This window comes from Xiphophorus hellerii, chromosome 23, assembly GCF_003331165.1.
Source record: "Xiphophorus hellerii strain 12219 chromosome 23, Xiphophorus_hellerii-4.1, whole genome shotgun sequence".
Lineage (NCBI taxonomy): Eukaryota > Metazoa > Chordata > Actinopteri > Cyprinodontiformes > Poeciliidae > Xiphophorus > Xiphophorus hellerii.
The window spans coordinates 5,540,656-5,561,386 of record NC_045694.1 but is presented as its reverse complement, the minus strand read 5'-3'; the positions used below and the strand labels follow the sequence as shown (position 1 = coordinate 5,561,386).

General features: G+C 35.8%; 1 long non-coding RNA gene across 1 annotated transcript; it reads left to right on the top strand.

Moving 5' to 3' along the window:
* Positions 1 to 9,978: 9,978 nt before the first annotated feature.
* On the top strand, positions 9,979 to 13,360 carry LOC116714060 (uncharacterized). The gene is made up of 2 exons (XR_004337988.1): positions 9,979 to 11,354; positions 12,167 to 13,360. It is a non-coding gene; the product is annotated as an uncharacterized LOC116714060 (long non-coding RNA).
* Positions 13,361 to 20,731: the final 7,371 nt, after the last annotated feature.

Sequence of the window (20,731 nt, the reverse complement as noted above, 5' to 3'; positions counted from 1 at the left end):
AGAACATATTGTATGTACGGTGCTTAACACATGCATAGTACGGTGTTATGCATCGTACTAGATCAGAAAAAACATATTATATAGCAAGGAAGAGGACATAAAATAGATTTAGTATTAACAGTCTAGTTTATGCATTTATGACAACTGACCCTTAGATTTTAGATTACGTGCATTTGTTCAGGAAATATTAACAAACTGATATGGTCTGACAGGAGCACTGTGTCAAACAAAACAAAGGGAGAAATAGAGTAGCAAAAAATAAAAGGTGAGTTGAGGAAAGAGGAGATAAAGTGAAAGAAACAAATGAGATGAGAGAGACTATTCCTTAGGCTCCTGCTTCTTATTCGCTCCATTGAGGAAGAAATCTCTGTGATTAGTTCAGTGCCCCACAAGACCACACACACACGCATGCAAACACACACAGAAAGGGTATTAAAATCCTCCAATAATCTGAGTAAATTCTTCCAAACATGCTGCAAAATCCCAGCTGCTCTGCCATTCAAGTACTTGCACTCACACATGTAAACACGTGGGAACCCGAAGAAAATGTTGAAGGCATAAAAAGCAACATCTGAATTTAACGGGAGAAAGAACAAGCAAGATCAAGACAAGGAGAGAATCAGATCAGATGAGTAAGGAATAAATAAAATTTATATAAAATAAAGTATAAATAAAATAAAATAAAAGTATAAATAAAATAAAAAGATACATAATTTTGGTGTGTGCACATGATGAAAACTAAAAATTACTAGAAGACTGATTTGGAAATAAATCTTAAAAGGTTGAATAGTAGAGAAACATTGCACTAGATTTGCTCCAGTCAGTAAAGTTGAGGTTAATTCAAAATATCTCTATGTACTCAGATAATCATTGCAACATCATAAATTCTAATCAGTCTCAGAGTCTCACTTCATGCAGAACAGAAACACAGCAGAGAAAAAAAAGAAAAGAGACCAAGTTAAACACAGAAAACATGGCCACTCATCTATGTTAAGAAGACATTTTAGGTGACTGATAGCAATAGTTCTTCCAAAGGACTTCTTCAGGAAGACGGCACAGCTAAACAAAGAAAGACCAGGTCAGCTCCAGCTCACTACAGAGGAGAAAACAGAGAAAGAAGGAATAACATTAATGGACACTATAACTGTTGAGGAGAAAGCAGCAGAATGAGAAAAGTTGTCAATATTTCAACCAGAAGCATACGCCTATAGCAGTATGTCAAACTTACAGAAAGTTTAGGGTATCTTTAGACTCTTTAAGCAAAACCATTATCAAAAAAGGAATGTTTTAGCCTCGTCTTGAAAGTAGGCCATGTGTCTTTCTCAAGGAGAAAATTAGGCTCAATTATCATATAACTGCATTTAAAGCTGAATCCATATTTCTTTCAAATTTCAATGCCAGAATTGAAATCTATTATCCAAATCAAACATCATTTAGATTGTTTACATTTAGATTTGTCAAAACATAACTTTACATCACACCAGATAAAATACATTCTGATTTAGTTTTTTTTTCTCCTTAATTATCAGCTTCCTCTCTTTTCAATGATATAGATTGTTCCAATGGCACAAATATGAATAAATGAATTAATTAATCCATAAATGAAACTGCTATTATCAGGCATGGTTTGTATAGACATTAATGGGGGTCAGTTTCAGTTCAGCTTCTGTGGATTTAATTTTCCTAGCCTCTGTTTTTCACTGAAATACCTGCAAACCAATTGATCAGAAAATAGATGGGCGTTATTAAATGATAATATATATATATATATATATTCCTTCAAGTGTATTTTTGTTTTTTACCTTGCATTTACTGGTAGGTACCACATTTAAACTAGTGAATGACAAACACACACATGTGCAAAGAGGAAATTGTGTGCAGTCCATGTGAAGAGAAAACGTTCTAAAGATTTCCAGAGAAGAAGACAGTGTTCAATTTTTACAGTTAGACTATTAATCCAAACACTTAATTTAACAAAACCTGCATCACTAACATTAGAAACACAAGAATGTTGCACTGTAGAGTAACACCACATTGACATTTAGGGAGAACGTGTAGCCTGCAGTGTTCCTAACCTTCGACTTGTGAATATTTTTGGAATAGATGTGTGGAAGCAGAAGCTCTGTCTGCTGCAGACTGAAGACAATAAGGAAGTGACTGTAAAGGTAAAATATGATGTGTATTGAATAAAGTTGGCTGCTGTTTCACAATTTCAGCTCCAGTTATTCTTCTCCTGGCCCATTTATCAGCTACCTTGTCCCTTTGTACTGGAGACTTTAAAAGCAAAAGTCACTGAGTACAACTGGAGTACAAAAGAGATAACGTGTGTTTATGAGGAGCAGAGATAAGAAGAAAACACAACCCTTGATATCTCTTTGAAAGTTTAAACATTCAAAGTGCTGTGAAAAAGTATTTGACCCTTTTCTTCTGTTTTTGATTTTCATCACATTCATTTTTCAGATTATCACAGTTTCATATGTGTATATAAAACATCCCACGAGTAAATACAAAATTCAGTTTCCAAATTACAGTGGTGACTAATTACTCCCAGGCCTGTAGAATCAAGAAAAGACTTGATCTGAACCTATCTCACAACCTGAAGTAGGCAATTTCCCACATTTAAATAAATACAGTAACAAACTTGCTAGCATCTATCATGATGTGATAGGCTTCACTATGAAAATTCATTTGAGAATCTTCACTTGAAAATTGCATTTTGCATTTAAAACATTGATATCAAAATCTGATAGTCTAAAACATTTAAATTTAAATAATCTGATCTTTAACTCAGCATTCTGTAGAGAACAATCTGCCTTATTACATCGATTTCAACACACAGGAAAGCAACGACAGCTGGGAAATCCTGTAAAGCTGCTTTTAGTGTCGCATGCTACACTTTTGTTTCCCACAATAGGGAAATAAAGTGGTTGGCTGCCTCTTTCAGCAAGACACAGCAGGTTTCATTACATATTTTACAGGATGACTTCCTAAAAGCTGTGAAGTGAAAATGCTAGACAAAAGGGATTTTTCTTTTCAGGTGATAGACACGAGAAGAAGCAGTTGAGATTTGTTGGTCCCAACAGAAGGTCAGATCATGGCAGACTTTTTTATATGCAGCGGAAAAAGAAAATATAAGATATCCAAGCTTTTGATGAAACACCATTTCTGATTTAATCTCCAATTATTTAACTGACAGGAATGAAGGGAGGGTTTCTTCTGAGTAACAGATTACATTATTTTACAAACACAATATTTCACATAAAATTGGGATTTCTAATGCATCATACACGATGTATTAATACAAATGAAAATGCAAACATTATCGTGAAGAGAAAGGTTCGTCATCATATATGATCTACATTTTTTTCATGCCTTTGCTTTCAACACCCTTTACTCTGTAACTCAAATTAAATCCAGTACAATTAAGCTATTTAAATCAGTTATGTTGGAGCACCTTAAATATACAGGATGCCCGCCCATGAAGACTGAATTTGGACAAGTCTTGAATATTAACACAGATATTTTTCATTAATCTGAGTTTTACTTATTTTGTAAAAGAAAAATGAGAAATATTTCAGTCTCTTGATGTGCAAGACACGCACACACTCTGAGATACTGGAGCTGTAATTAAAGGAAGTCTGGTTCTACAAATCATTGGCTATGTGGAACTGATTATAAATGCATGCCACGCTATCCAGATTATTTGTTACAAAATTAATAAATAAAAAAATCACAATTATTATGCATTACATTGTGTTGGCTTCACAAATGAAAACCAATCTACAGTAAAGCTTGTGTTTTTAATGAGACAACATGTACAAAGGAGTTAGAGGAATTTGGAAGATATTGTATCAACGATTTGTAGAATCTGCAGAGGAAATTCATCAAGTAAGCTGGAAATTGAGACTGAAATCTATACACCGTTACTCTCTATCTTCAGAAAAAGGTGTAGCCCCAAGTAAAGAGATTAACTTTAAAACAATAATTAAAGCAATGTTCATGCACTGTAGTTTATTTAAAAAACCTATTTGGCCTCAAAAGATTCAATTAAGTTTGAAATGAACAGAAACAAGTTGGAAGCAAACAGCAGTTCTCAGCTGATGTGCACCAGCCCTTTGGCTTCCTGCTGTTTTTAGCAATAAAACGTGTACAGGCATGTAGACTAGTTTGAATACCACAGGGCAGTAAAATATGAAATCTGCAAAAAAAGGGGCTACACTGTGTGTTTTGTTATGGTGCAGAGGCTCTGTAAATCACTATCAGATAAGTTGTGGGAAAAAAAACATCTCAGTGTTTTATGTTTTTTTTGCGTGCTGCCTGCAGCAGCAAGCCCAAACGATTCAGCATGATGACGCAGTTTTCATACGTCTGATCATAAAACAGCATTATTATGAAGTCAGCTGACAATAATGAAGATGCCTCGAAGTGATTTCTAACAGTATGTCAGTTTAACAGTTTTTACATCAATCAACCTTTTTCTTTTATTCTGTACAGTAGAGTAAAAATACCATAAAGAGTATTTACGATATTTTACATTAATACTAGATAATATTTAATTGTACCTTATTAAAAAACATTTTGATTTGTATGTGATATGTTAAATTGCAAAAACACCTGAGAAAGACCTTTGAGCTCAAAGACTGTTGCTGAAGACATAACTGTATTCAGAAAACAAAACTTTTTAAATCACTTAATAAAGTGGCACTCTTTTGAGGACACGATGGCAGATTTCCACTCAAAAGGACACCGAGGGACGACGATTGTGATGGATTGAGCACTTTGAGGATCGTCTCAATCTATTCACCATGACTTCTGTTCAGCAGGTGGAGTCTGACGTCTAAGGGGAAGGCATTAAAGCTGCAGTTTGTAACTTTTACAAAAAGTGTTTTTTTTCAAACTGTCATTTTGTTGTTGCAGTATAATGTGAGACAGATAATCAGTGAAAAAAAAAGCTCCTCTGCCTTCTCCCAGCTCTAACTACAAACAACCAATCAGAGCCAAGAGGAGGGTTTTATCACTGTCAATCAGGCCAGTATGTGCACCGCCTACCAGCCTCCCCTCCTACATGTTCTCCCCATCAACAGAGCTTGTATTGAATGCTAATGCTAGTTAGCATGGCCATCAATGATGGCAGATGAGCGGTTTTCCTGTAACAGTGACTTGTTTTTCTGCCATTAGCACATTTAGCAGCACAATCACATGGAGGATTGGCAGCACTAAGACGTACCTCCTGGCTCTGGTTGGTTGTTTTTGGTCTGGAGCGATGCATTTCTTCAGATGATAATAGCCGTTTTTTTGTGTTTTTATGATGTAAAGAACTTCGAACTGCATTGTTGCTGAAATGTGCCTGTGGCAATTCCTCCATCTTTTCCCCAGTGTAAGTAATTATTTAAATGTTTTTACATAATATATTTAGAATTTTTCACACAATATATTTATAATTTCACTTTTTTTGTGGTGGTTATTGCTTTAGGTTGCTTACTATTATGGGTGCACACATTTAGTAAACACCTTATGCTTATTTGAATCATTAACTACTTTGTTTTGCAGAGTTTGAAGGACTGGCTGGGGGAGAGGACTGGTTGAAAGGCAAACCAGGAAGTGGAACAATCCTTCAGGGTGCTGGAAGCAGAGGACTTGATGTTGAAGATACTGACTCTCTCTCTAATAATAGCACAACTGCTAAAATATTTTTGGTGTTAGATTGTTTTGTTTTTACAGTTGTGTTGTAGTCAAAATGTTTTGGTTTGAATTGCTTATTTATGTTTATGCATTGTTTGTCTTTGTCTCCTTTTCCACCCCTCCTCGTTTGTGTAGGCTACCCTTTGTGTATAAATTCCCCTGTGTGTTCATCGTGTGAGGTCAGTTCTGGTTAGTTATCTTGAGTTAGGTATGTCTTAGTTGATTTCTTTTGGGCCCATTTTGCTATATTTTTGAGATTTGTTGTTGGAAGCCTTTTGTGAAGAATTTTTGGAAAAATAAATAGAAAATATTTTTTTATATATGCCTTTGTCCTTGTGCTTTACTGGTCGGACTGTAACAGTGCCATACAAATAAACTTGATCTACTTATTGAATCATTACTGCAACCCAACAGCAGTTTCTTTGTTACCTGTAAGATTTTACCAAGTCAAAGATGCATACCAGAGAATATATAAAAACATATGTATTTGTTTGTTAGCAAATGTTTGAAAATCCAAAGCTTTTTTGCTTTTTGAAATTTGATCACACTGAATGGAAGATGACTATAGATTGCTTGAGGATGATCACATTTTCTTTGGTTTCAGGTGAACGCCCTTTTGACATGAACTGGTGCAAAATAACATCACAGAAGTGACCAGAATCTGAATGTCTGCACTTTATAAGAGTAAAAATACAGAGACCTGTGCTGCTGCTGTGAATGGGTGATTCAATATTGAAGGTAGGAGAATAAACAACCAAGAAAGCTGTATTGATTTTCTATCTTTCTGCGACTTTATAACAAGCTATTAAAGTGATATAAAACCACTGTGATGGTAACTAAAACTCAAAGCACAGAAGACTTAGACATTTAAAATCTGTACAAATCAACACAAGCAAAATCTCTCTCAAGCACAGCCTATTTATTCAGTTAAAATCTATACTGTTGTCAATGGCTGATTACTCAGATTATCTTGGATCAGCAAGTTTAGCTTAATCTGTTTGTTTCAATCTTGTACAAAATGTTTTATTTGACGGCTCTTATGAGCAACAAGGGAAATGAGGAGAAACTTATGCAGCTGCAGCTTTGTGCCTCCAAGCTAGAATAAAGAAAAGGAAGAGATCAATTAAAATGTGTGGAAATTAAAAAGTTGCGTTATTATGTTGAATCAGCAGCATGAAATTGTGTAAAGAAGGAGAAAGGAATTTAAAATCAGAGAGAGGTGGAAGGTGGTGGGAGAAGAATTTGAAGATGTATAAACTATAAAGATGTTCAGGGAAAAGAGGTAAAATAGATCAAATGAGAAAGAGCTGGAAAGAGGTTAGGGAAGAAAACATCCCTTTTGTTATTTAAATCTTTACTGAATTGCTTGATCAAACCTCAAGACAATCAGGAGTCAGAAACAGTGCAAAAAAGATTTCTCAACAGATCCTCCTATATAGTTAGAGAAAAACATTTGGACTCTGCAATATTCTGCTCTTTATAGCGGACTGGTCACATATCATCTAATTATTTGATCTCAGGAGAAGAAAATGATTTAATTGCAGTTTATTGTATATCACATTTAATTAAACACCAAAGAACAAACAAACATTTTACTCAGCGAAGAGAATAAACAGTGTCTGCCAACTGAGGAGAAAGTATGAACACTCTAATCCCCATTAGTTAGTCTTGACGAGAAGTGAAAAGAGACCTGGTTCAAGACATTAATATATAGAACATTTTTATATTTATGTATCTCAAAGTTTAGTTTTCTAACATAATCTATCATTGTTTTTATTCAGTGGGCTTTCTCTCACAACTTTGTAAGGTTTGATATCAGTTTTTGACAACAGATTAAGGTTGACAAAAACTGATCAATCACTGTTATTACAAAAAAGAGTAACATTTCTGCTACTTGAAAAAGTGTAAACATTTAGTTTTTCAGTTCGTAGTCTTTAAGCTATATTCATGTTGCAGTAACATTTGACCTATACAGTCTATATGTGATACCAGTGAAACAGTCTTAAAGGTTTTAGTCTAGTGCTGCAGTCGTTGTCTGAACAGGTGTGCAAGATTAAAACGCTCAGCAGGTTAGCTTTTACATCTACATGTAATGTAATTTTTAACTTCTCTCCAATCTGTTTCATGGGACTCAAGGACACGTATCAGTTGAAGGTCAAATGGTTCCACATGAGTGACCAGTGTTATACTGGAGCCCTCAGCTGTGGGTGTGTGTATGTGTGTGTGCCTGAGTCAGGACCAGTTGACCTCCAGGCTACATTTACATTTTACAGCCCAAGCTGAAGGTCTTTTAGTCAGTAAATGTGTGTGTGCATATCATATTAAAAAGTGTGCATTCATATGTGTTCGCTTTGATCCTGTGGCTTGTCATGAGTTCCCATTAGATCAGATATTGATCAGTGTTGTGTTTTTAGATGTCTGTCAGGGAGGATCTCTCCCTACCTTAGTCTATTCTTGTGCACTTGGGCAAATGTAGCTGCCCGCCAAGTTTTTACCATTTGTATGCATGCTGGACATGTGGTGTGTGTGTATGTGCAGTGGTTGGAGGGGGTTAAGATAATAAGCCTCCATCTAATTCTGCTGGTACCAAGGGCATCTCAAAGGCACATCAGCTTCCTCTGGAGTGTTTCCTGGTGGATCGATGCTCTCGCAGAAAGCTGTGGTCACAGAAAGAGCTCAAATTATCTTAGCTAAGTTTACTGCAGCCGGGCGATATTCGTGGTAATTGAGTGTTTGGAAAATTGCTTTCTCACATTCTTTAATTTTCAACCCATTTACCAATCCTTTCCAAATCTGCTGTATTCAGCAGGTATTCCTCAGCTTTTAACAGCAAGCAGGTTATTTTTATTCATGTCTGTGAAAAAGCAGAAAACAGTTGGAAATCGTTTTCTAACGATTTTCTGCTTTAGAAAACAGTGTACTGATATTACACCGCAAAAATACTATGCTGAATTAACCAAATAAAATTGTCATTTGAGTGAATTCGTTTCAAAGAAACTAAAAGTTTGATATTATTGGAACTGCTTTGAATTAACATGAGCCGACAGTATATATTTTACCACAACCTGATTAGTGCACAATTGATTTTATTTAATAAAGAAAAGCAACATTTCTTACAACTCCTGCTAAATCACATAACCTAATCTAATAATCTATAACTTGGCTGCTTTACTGACTGTCTCTGCTGGCTGCCATGACTTTGCAGGATTATTATGACAAAAAAATATTATCAGTAACTTTTTTTGACCCCTTGTACCTAAACTCCAAAAGGCTTGAAATATTGTGAAAAAAAAGGTCAAATAAATGGAAGATTTAATCACAAATAAGCTAAATGTGTGAAATTGTATTTAGCTGAAATAGAGAGAAGGAGGGACAGAGTTACTCTGACAGAAAAAAAGCTGAAAAGAAACTAAACTGACAGACCATTTCTGTTTGTGATTTACTAAATTGTCTTATCAGACTCATAATTGGACATCTGGTTATTTGACATTCATCTCATTTCAAGAAAAAAAAAGAACTATACAAAACCGCCAAACCAAAATTGACCATTTTGTCATCAGTAATTAGGATGACATTGAACATATCCTGTAACTCATAGTAGCTCAAACTATGACCAACAACAATTGAATACAGAAATAAAATTTAACCAGGCAACACTGTCACAAAGAGAAAATATTTCTACAAAAGAGGAAAACAGCTTTAACCTGATATTTTGATGTTAGAATTTAAAATCGGAGCCTCACTAGACTAGCTGGATGATCCAGTCTGTCGATATTTTAGCCTCTGCAGTTTTGGGGGCTTGATGTTCTTTCTTCAAAGGATGATTTTTACCATTTCTACAACATAATAAAAGTATTTCTAGTTACATATATTCAAACAAACAGAACTTGAATACAGAGCAGTACAAGGACAAATCCCAATGGTAATATTTAAGTTAAAATGACAAGTCATCATCATCATTATTATTATTATTACCAAGTAAGAAACATCAATTTGTATAGTTTCTTTCCTTTGTGCATCCGACAGCACAATGGATTCCCCACAAACTGTTGATTCACATTTTGACTTCTCTTTGACCTTTTGCTTGCAGAGGTGCATCACATGTAATTGGGTTGATATGGGGTTTTGGTTTTTATCGTATGATGCTTAACAGGGGTCACTGTGAGGCCAACACTCCCCTCAGAGGTTTCATATTATGAGTCAGTGTGCATGCCCACAACCAGCAGGGAATTTAATGATAGGGAATATAATTGCAAGAAAATTACACGAGTAATTGCAGTGAGGATAAAATGTGCAAAAAAAAAATACATTTCTGCTGCATAAAATTTTGGGAAACAGGTAAAAATCACTGTTATCCACACAGACAAGCTGTTTCAGCTTGAGGAGTCATTCATCTTTGCAACAAAAGTTTTGGGGGAAAGTGTGTAAAGATTTAAATTTAAGGTATGTTAGCACTAAAACATGGAGCAAAACCCATGCTAAATGGGTTTTATTGTGTATTTTCCAGGCACATAGTGCCATTTTATAGCACAATCAAATAACTGTTACCATCAATTGTAAAAATGCTCTATCAAACATAACTTAAAAGAAACTTGACTTCACTATCCAACACCTGGAAATTTGCCTCTGTCTCTTTAAGAAGCTCCTGGTCTTTTTGACATCTTTCAATACGTCATCACAACAATGTTCGTCTGTTATAACATTTATAGCCATTCTTAGGAGTGTTGTACTGAAAATTAGTTTGTACGATGAGCTCAGCTGAGTTCAGTTCCACCAGGTTTTCACTTATTACTGCTACCACTAGTCTGGAGGAGCTGTGTGGGGAAAGCACAGCTGGGGACTACAGCTCCGAGGAAATTCAGAGATTCAACAATTTCTCAAATATGCACAAAGAATCAACGCAACACTCCAGGTATTTTTGATGAGGCAATAAGATTATAACATAATATAAAGCTCAAAAAAGTCGATTTCACATAATATCACCCTGCTTCAAAATAGATAAAGCTAATCAGGAGAATATTATTTGCTCGGAAGAGATAGGTTTGGGCAGTGAAGGGCTAAAATGTAAGGAAGATACATTTTATTCAAAATGTTATTCAAGTGTTGCAGAGTGCACACAATTTTTCTTCAGATTTGTGGGGTAGAAATCCCAAAATTCAATGACAAAGAAAAATGGCTGTATTGTTGTGATAGTTTTCCTCCCCTCACTTCTCAAACTTCTTCTATACAACTCTATTATGACAGTTGGCTTGAAGGAATTCAAAACAAGAGCGCCTCCAGTCTTCCCCATGGGCAGCCAACCTTCATAACACACACTCAAATTTGTGCCTGCATAAGCTCTTATATATACAGATGCACACACACACAGACATGCTATCGTCACATAGACCTGCAAAATAACAGGCACAAGCATAGCTTAGCCCCCACCTCTTGTGTTTTCATAACAGGGTATAAAGGTTAGGTCTGATTCCGCTTGTTTAAAGTGCACACACGCTTACGGACACCGCTGCCGAAGTGGAGAAAAATAAAAAAAAGTCCTAATGCTTCCCTTAACTGCTGGCAGGTGCAAGAGGGTAGATGCTTGGATTCAGGGGCTGATTGGCTAGAAAACCCCCAGGCTAGGGCCAAACATCACCATGAAGATCAAATGGAGCATGCTACTCAAAAAGAAAGTAAGATCAACCTAAAAATATTATTTTCTTCTGATGTTTTCATATAATTGCATGTTCACAACTAAGAAAACTAAGAAATTCACAGCAATACATTTAAAAGGGGCAGAGTTTGGCAGTAACTAGTTACATTTACTCAATTACTTTTGTCTGTGTAACAAAGAAAAAAAACCTTTTTATTAATATTTTCACTACACCATATTTTTTGACTTTTGCTTTTATTATGAAGTCTCACTACTCTTACTTGAGAAAAATTTCTGGATACTCTTCCCACTGTGAGTAACTTTATTGAATGAAAACCAAATTTGTTTTCACAAAAAGTTCACAAGATACAGACACATCTGCAGTTTCTGTTGAATTTTTATACAGAAAAAATTGATTTGGAATAATGTTTATTTTGCCTGATTTTGTAATTATGTTGTTTGAATTGTTTTCATTTTGATCTTTAAAATGCCAACATTTCCACATAATTTGAATACTAAATGACTGATGTTTTGATCAGTTGCTCAGTACTTGAGTAAACATTTTAACAAATAATTTTTACTCTTACTTGAGTAATATCTTTTTACATAAGTAAAAATATGTTGAAGTAGTGCTACTATTTTCTTCAATACACTATTTGGGTCTCTACCCACCTCTGAAAAAGGATAATAATCTTATTTGTTCTTAAAATATATATTTTCTGGAATAGGGTATCCCTTCTTTCAGTATATTCCTCATGACATGTTCGCCTATTTATATCTCATTCCCTTGTTTAATAGATGTGACATTTTCCTGGGTCTCTTGTGCCTTTTCTCCTTTTCTGTCTCTCACAGCATGTGGAGATGCCAGCCAGGTCTGATTCAGCCTGAAGCTAGCTCCCAGGTTGTACAACACACAAAAACCATACATACACACACTACATGCAGCATGGAGACAGAAAAAACTGTTTCAGCAATTAAACTCACATTAGTGTTATTGGGTTTTATCCACTACTTTTCACTAAAAAGTTTAGAAATTACATCCAGAATATAGTGTCTTAGAATATCACTTACCATTTGCACATTTTGTTACATTGCAACCACAAATGCTGGCATATTTTTTGGGGATTTAATGCTTCAAAAAGTATTGAAACTCTGTATGAATAAGAACTTTTAAAGTTATTCTAAATACATAATATATTTCAGTGAAATTTGTGATCATACCATGGGAAAATGTGCAACAGTTCAAGAGGTGGGCATAGTTTTCCAAGGCGCTGCAGTTACAAAAAGGAGATGAATGGATACAGTACAGGAAGCAGTTTGACATTGAATTACTGCAGCAGAGGTCAGGAGAACAGATGGGCAGAGAGATTTACCTCCCAGTTTTCCACCAGCACAGCTTTAACATAAAACTGCAGTGCTGCTGACTAAATATAAACAAATCCACCATTTGTCATGACATATCTTTACATTTAGAGTTAGAGCCGAGTTATCCATGTATAAATAAAACTGGTATCAAACTGATTTGAGTAAATTTTGATAAACGTCTTCCTGCCTAAAAGGAGAAATGTTAGGAATAATTTTAAAAAAGATGAGCAGCGTAGACTGGTGTGGGAGTGGTGAGTCCCACAGGACAAGACGCTGTTATGCATGCTGGTGGCATTTGTATACGGTTCAAACAATTTATGTGTGGACGAATGGGGGAGCGCTCTGAATACCTGCGTTTGTAACTGGAGCATGTAGTGTGTGTTTGACTGCATAAGTGTCTGCAAATTTCAGTGTCAGCATCTGTGTGTGTTCAACAGGGGAACTGTGTGTAAGCACGTGTGTGAAGGTCACTGTGCGTGTGTGTGTGTGTATGTGTTTGTCATTGTGCTCATGTGATACACTCTGTAAATAGCAATGGACCGCAAAAGAGAGCGGACACCGCGGCTGTTCCCTGTGGTATGATAGTAATACAACACATGCACCCAATCACCTAGAGTAATATTGGAACAAACAGACAAAAGAAGGAGAACAAATACAAGATTGTGTTGGAACTATCTAGAGGATGAGAGAAACAAAAATAAAATATAAAAGAATGAATAAGAACCACAGCTTAGAATATATAAAGATAATAAAAGTGAAGACTAAGATTGATCAAGAGAAGGTGGAAGCCAAGAATAGATTTGCTCCCTGAATCATTTATCACCTTTATTAACTGCCAAACACAGGAAGAGAGCCAACAGCGTCTAAAGCCAAAGATGTCAACAGACATTTCACAATTTCACCAACAACATGGAACATGGAGAGTGTGTGTCTCCAAATATGATTCTGATGGTGAAGGCCACTGGCAGCTTCTAATGTTTGCTGTAACAGAAATTTATACAGTAAGTGACTGTGACCTTTCTTATCCAGCGGCCGAAGCGCTTCGTCAGCTTTGTACCGTGGAGATGCAGTGGCTTCAGCAGATGCAAAAAGCACCAAGCTTATGTATTTAGTAAATTCAGTCATATACAGTACATAACAGCCAGTTTTGAATTATACCTGTTGTTTAATTCTTCCAGATGCTGAAGGTGCAGCACTCAATATAAACGGCAAAAAATTGTCTGTAAATTATATGAAAGGTTTCTGCCACAGATCAAGGACTTTTGGTGTGAATTATGTGTACCAATCCCAAAATGAAAGCAAAAAATTCTGAGAAAGTTCTAGCTGAAGTTGGTAGGAGAGTGATTATCCACATGGGTTAAAAAAAGCAACATAAAAGAGAAAGAGGGTTTGGCCATGACAACAATTGTGACATTGAGGGCTGTTTGGTGGGTTATTTGCTGCAGGAGGGAGGAGCCATCTCAAATCACTGATTTCAACAGTGATTTTCAAACTGCAAACATGACAGTTGCACTAATTCTGTCAGGAGGAATGGACAAAATTCCAGCAAACCAGCATTTTGTTGAGGGTTGCCCACAAATACCAAGAAAATGTATAAAAACTTACAACTTTGAAGGAAATAAAACTTGTCTTATGTTTTGGTCTGGTACTTAGAGTATAAAATAATTTTGGTCACCCTAACTGACCTCAACCAGGAAAATGTCCAACAGTAAGAAATACAAAATACTGTAGTACCTCAATCAGGTCATTTTCTACTAGTAATAAATGAAGATCCTGGCCATGTTCTGTCAGATATAAGACTATTGTTAAGAATTTTTTGCTTGACTGGAGGTTTAGTTTCCCTGCGACAGACTGGCAGCCTGTCCAGGGTAAACCCCGCCTCTCGGCCGAAACGTTCGCTGCAGATAGCCACCAGCACCACTCCCGACCCTACTAGGGACAAGAGTGTACAGAAAATGGATGGATGGATGGATGGATGGATGGATGGATGGATGGATGGATGGATGGATGGATGGATGGATGGATGGATGGATGGATGGATGGATGGATGGATGGATGGATGGATGGATGGATGGATGGATGGATGGAGGTTTAGTTAATGCGATGTCTGCAAACTAATGACTACTGCACCTACATATTTTCTTAGTTTATATTGATGACATTATTGGCTTTTTTCTTTTATTTATTTGACATAGTGTATATGATGTTTTTATTTAATAAAGTAAAAAAGATAAAGAAAAATACAAAGGGATGTAGTATAAACATTTTCTTGCATATTTTCAGCTCCTTTCCAAACCACAAGTGGTTTGGTTGGCTCAAATAAGTTTACAACTAGGATAAAGAACTTAATTCAATTCATTTTCAGTTTGTTTCTATAGTGCCAATTAAGAGCAAATGTTATCCAAAGGAACATTACAAAAAAAGTCAATGCAGTCCAATCATATCACAACCAGATTCTAAGTCAATTTCAATTTGACTCTAATTATCAAACAATTCAGTTAAGTTAATTTTGGTTTAAAAATACTGTCTGTCCAAGCTGAGAAACTGTGTCTGTATAGGCCCACCTTTTCCAGGCCATCTGTATTTTTCTGCTTTTAAGCTCAGTAAAAACATTCTTCACTGCATTAATGTAAGTCTGTAGAAGATTTGAATGTTTACTGCAGGGTTGTAGTTGTGACACTCCGTTTTTGGTAGTCTTTGGAAGAAAATGCTCTAATACTAATTAGTCCAGCTTCAGTCTGCATCACATGCAATCTTATGTTAAAGCATGTGCAGTACATGTGTACAGAAACTAAATAGTAAAACCTTGAAAGATGTCTACAGAAAAAAAATACTTAAGGAAATTTTGACCCTGTTTAACTCCCTGCCACAGTTGTTGTGTTCTTGTAAATCTGCCTTAATTGGAAAATAAATAGGAATCCACACTCACAGCAAAGTTAGCCACATTTTGATTTGACATTTTCTATTTCTACTTCCCTAAAACATTTTACTGTGCACAGACCTTAGCCTATAGTTCTGACCTTTTTTTTTTACAGACATGCCTGTTCGCACTAAAGTTAGCTGACCAGTTATTCCTGACTCTCCATTGAGCCTGAGCCAGAGGTATCCAGATTTCTGGAATAGTTTGGGAGTAGATCAATCAGGAATAGCATAGCCACTAAAGTGAACTATGCTTTTTAAAAAAACATTTCACACACTCCTCCCACTTAGTGAACAAACTATGTCCTGTTTCTCACCTTATGCTCTTTGTGTGACCTTAGCTTTGACTGGCTGCTGAAAGCAAACCATCCTGTTCACCTAATGGAGGAGCACTATGTTTTGAAAGATGTGCAATTTCTATTTTTCAAGATGAAATCAACACCTACAGTAAATGCTAAGTTTAATGTCAACTCTGACATTTGAGTGATTCTTGAGTTGTTAGCTAATTTCTAATGATAATGTTGGGATTTTGATTCACTATCTTCTTATGTAAGTGACTGGAAACACTTTGTTCCTTATAAACTCTGTGTGAACTCTCTTTATTGTAGCGCTCTTTGTGTTTTGCTGCAGTACCATGAGAATGCAGTACAGATACAGTCGCTGCTCTTCTTTTTTTCTGTTCTCCCTTGAGTTCATGTTTCAGAGACAAAAGCTTCAAGATTCCCAACCTGACCAGTTCAAACAGTGAAACACACATAGAAGGACGGTAACTTCATCTGTTCTTGTAAAAAAAAAAAATCTTTTGAAATGTTTGGCCTTACATTTCTGCTTTCAAATAACCATTCATTCTTTTTCATTAAAAATACATTTGTTTTTTTATTTTTCCAGGTAAGTAATCCTTGGTTGAAAGTTGGAGGCAACTTTAGTAATAAAAGAGCCAGTGACCTGCATGTTTTAGATATTTCCCTGGTGCCACAAACCTGAATCAAATTAATGATTTATTAGTCAGCTCCTGCAGAACCTGATGACATGCTGAGGAAGTAATTTAGTCATTTGAATCACCTATGTTGAAGCAGAGACACATCTAAATCATGCAGGACAGTGGTTTTCGAGAACTGGAGATGAAAGCCCCCATTTTAATACTTTTTTTTTTTAAATTAATTAATGAAAACGTATTAAAATGCAACCCTCTCTCTGCAGCAGCAACTTACTATTAATGGAAAACTGCATGTTGCCTTGAGGTGGAAGACTGTTCAGGCATCTCCATGGCAGCATGAAGTTTTCACTGTGTGTGTTCAGGTATTTATAATGTTTTTGGGCATACATGTTTTGATCTATGCAGTTGGATGTTGTTTGCTGTAAAGTAAATCCTATACTCTGTGGTTTGGAGTGTGCTGTTATAATGTACAGGATAGAAAGCACTGGTACAGTTTAATGTATTGGATTTAAGTGGTGATAAAGATGAACTCCTGCAAAAAAAAAAAGAGAATTAGAGAATTAGGCAATAAATGACAGAAATTGTGACTTTTCTACCCTCTTATTTAAATGAAGGAGGCTGGCTTCATTCTGTAAATGGTTTCATTAAATTATGAGCTAATAAGTCAGACTATGTGCAATGCAAATTCATCCATGACCTGTTGAGTAATTTTATGATCTGAACTTTATTTTACATTTATGTTCAATGAATAGTAAAGATCAACATGAAACTGTGATGAAACATTCATATCAGTGATGATACAAGTTTCTCTAGAGGGCAACATTAAGACAGGAAACACTCTTCTAAAGCACAAAGAGTTCCCTTATTATGCTATTGTCATTTAAAATGATACATTACAATCTGTTGAAGCTATTGAAAATTCCTTATTCAAAAAATACATTTTCCAATAGGAATTAAACCCCAAAAGCTTAGAAAAAAAATTTATACACTTCTTTGAATGATTTTTAGTTCATCTAAACAAATCTACATCACTACAGACATATTTTTCATATGATATTGTAAAATGAAAGATGCAGTTTAAGTGAAAAATCTCTAAATTTGGTTAGCTGATAACTTATTATGAATCATAACTACAGATAGAAACAATCATTGAGATACAACAGAATTTCACATTTAAGTTACTATACAATATTCAAAGAATATAAATGTTTATGTTTTTAAAATCTTCAATACCTGTGCAGCATTTGTTGTATTGATGTTGACTTTTTTTCTTTAAAAACAAGATGGCAATGTTCATATGACAATATTTTTTATTGATTTTATTAAAGGAAATATTTTTGTTCTTATATACTTTTTTATCTGTCTAAGTTTGTTCACAGAGTTACTGCATGACTCATATTATGGAGAACAGTTTGGTAAATTGTGACCACATGCACAGTATTTCTACCTACCTACACGGTGCATCACCTGTTCTTTCTCTTTTCAATCCCTCAACTTCCAATCCATCCTGGCATTTACAAATCACAACAAACGGCTGCAAGAAATTAGATTAATTTCCTGAGCTGAAAAGCGTTTTTCCCTGAGAGGTGCTTCACTGTTTTCAGCCACCATGTCTAGGAAAATAAGGTGAAAAAGGGAAAGCATGTTGTTTGGTTAAATAACCACAAATTATAATGTGTTGCATGCAAATTACGAACAACCGCAGTGACATTCACACGTCCTTGAAATAAAAAATGGTTCCCCTCTCCAGGAGTCCAACAGTACTGCCTTGGCAGCTGAAGATATATTTTTTCCAGTAGGGTGCCCCAGGGTGTCCTCCCAGCTTGATGTGACTGCAATAAAGTAGCTCCTCAGAGATATCTCTCGAAGACAGACAGAGTCAATGCACAATATGCCTCTGTTTATCTACAGTGTCTTGCAAAAACATGAATACCGCTTGAATTTGAGGTAATAACAGAATAAGCAGAGATGTTCTGCGAAGGTGTCAGATGTTTGTTATTTATTCAGTATCATAAAGATCAAACACACATAAGACTGGTCACAGATGACGATAGACAAATAATACTTATGTCACATTAATGTTGGCAAGTTTTATATGTTCAATGAGTATTCTCTGTCATGCCAGATTTTTACCCATAACTTCATTTGTTGCTTTCATTTTTTTCTATGTGTGAGTTCCTAGAGTTGCTATTGAAATCTGTTTTATGTCAGTCCTGTTGCAAACATTTAAACTCAAAGACATTGACATGTTTTAAAAATCAACAGCAACAATAAGTAGCTTAATTGAGTTGGGTTTTGTAGTTCTCTTGAAATCTACGATCTGAGTCTTATGCGTGTATTGATCCACATCTCTCATTTTCTATTTACTACTCATCTTCCCTAATTTTCCTGGGATTCTCCCTCAATTGTTCTGCAACACTTTGTCTAGACTCACCTGGTTTCCATAATACTTCGTCATTATTTAAGCTCCACGCTTTTGTTAGTTTGCTGGATTCTCAAGTTACTGTCACTCTAGTTTCATGGCCTGTGTTCTTTGTGCCTTGTCTGTAACCTCCCTCTTTCGGTTTATTAAATAATCTCAGGCGTTTGCTGCTTTAACATTTGCATTTGGGTCCACAGCAACAGCACAGCATGACTATTATTTCTGCAGAATCAAACACTTAGCTGGTTCAATAACTGTTTGGCACTCAAACATCATCAACTACAGCAAATCAGAGTTCTTACTTTCAATCAGAGCACCATGTTTATCTGTATGTATTCCCTTTTCTGCTACTCATAATGACTCTGCTGTTTCCGTAAACCGTTTTGTTCATGATGACTTCACTTTATTTTTTCATCTTTTCAGCTCCACCTAATCTCCTTACACATTAAGGTCCTGATAAATCCACCCTCTCCTGTGTCTCCTCTGTTATTCTGCACCCCTTGGAGAGAGAAAAACATGTAGATTCTTTATAGCAGTGGTGAATTTCCTCTGCATCTCTGTCATGCTGCAGATCCTGCAAAACTCGCAGGCAAACAGACATACAGAGACTCAAAGTAATTCTAGCTCACAAATGTGTTTCTAAAAGAGCTATATGTCAGTCATTTTCCCTGCTCTTGCGCGTTCATACAGACATGGGTTAACTTGGGCACTCATGCTCAGTTTTCCCTCATAGGAGCAGTACAATCTATAATTGAGTAGATGGCTGTTATTTTAAGGCCTCAAGGTCACGAGCATCAATAACTCTGCTGGACCACCACACATAATTCACACATACTCACATGCATCTGATCCAATGATGGAAATTCTGTTTGCTACCCCTCATCTAACTGAAACACAAAAATCTAATCTGTAGCATCAACCGGATTAATTTGGAGGAATTAGATTTTTCTTATAAATAAAAATTTAAAAGTGCATTTGTTTTCACCCATGTTCATTATTTATTCCAGCTAGATGTTGTATGATCCACCCTGGAAAGAGAACCTTACAGAGCCCAGGAGTGTATGCAAACTGGTTGACTTTACAATGTCTTAGGAAGAATTTACAACTAAAAAAAGTGATTTGGTGCAAACCATGTAAGATACAGAATCTCTTTTAACTCCTTCTGTGTTACTGTGATCCTTCTTAAACAGGACTCGGGTCAATTGGAGCTTCTTATCGTAAAGCATTTAATCTTCTATCAAAGCTGTTCATTTCTCTCTCTCTCTTTGTTTGTTGGGAATTTAGCAAGATGTAACATGGTTATTGGGAAACCACAGTGTCATACAGTGGGGATGGTGTTGCTGTTAATGGTTTGCCTTTGAGGAAGCAGAGGGGTGCAGTAAGCATATCAGCAGCAGGATGGGTGAGAGATGCTACGGCAAAGGGCAAACAGGAGAGCTTTTACAGAGGTCAGTGGCGAGATGGACAGAGCCGGAGTTACTGGCTGATTTTACTCATCTGTCAAAACCAAACATCAATAAAAGAACATAAAATAATTCTTATTTCTTTATTAGCAGGAATATTTGTATAGCTAGCTTCAGTTTCATTAACCATAAAATTGCACAACTTGAAATTGCAAAAAAAAAATTGTTTAATGGAAACATGCCAATAAAAAAAAGAAAAAGACTTTTTTGATAAAAAGTTTTTGCGCTAGGACGAGGTGGTTTTTCAGCCAAATCGATGTATTTGACAAAACTGCGATGGAAACACTTTTTTGCATCACATGGTTCATGTG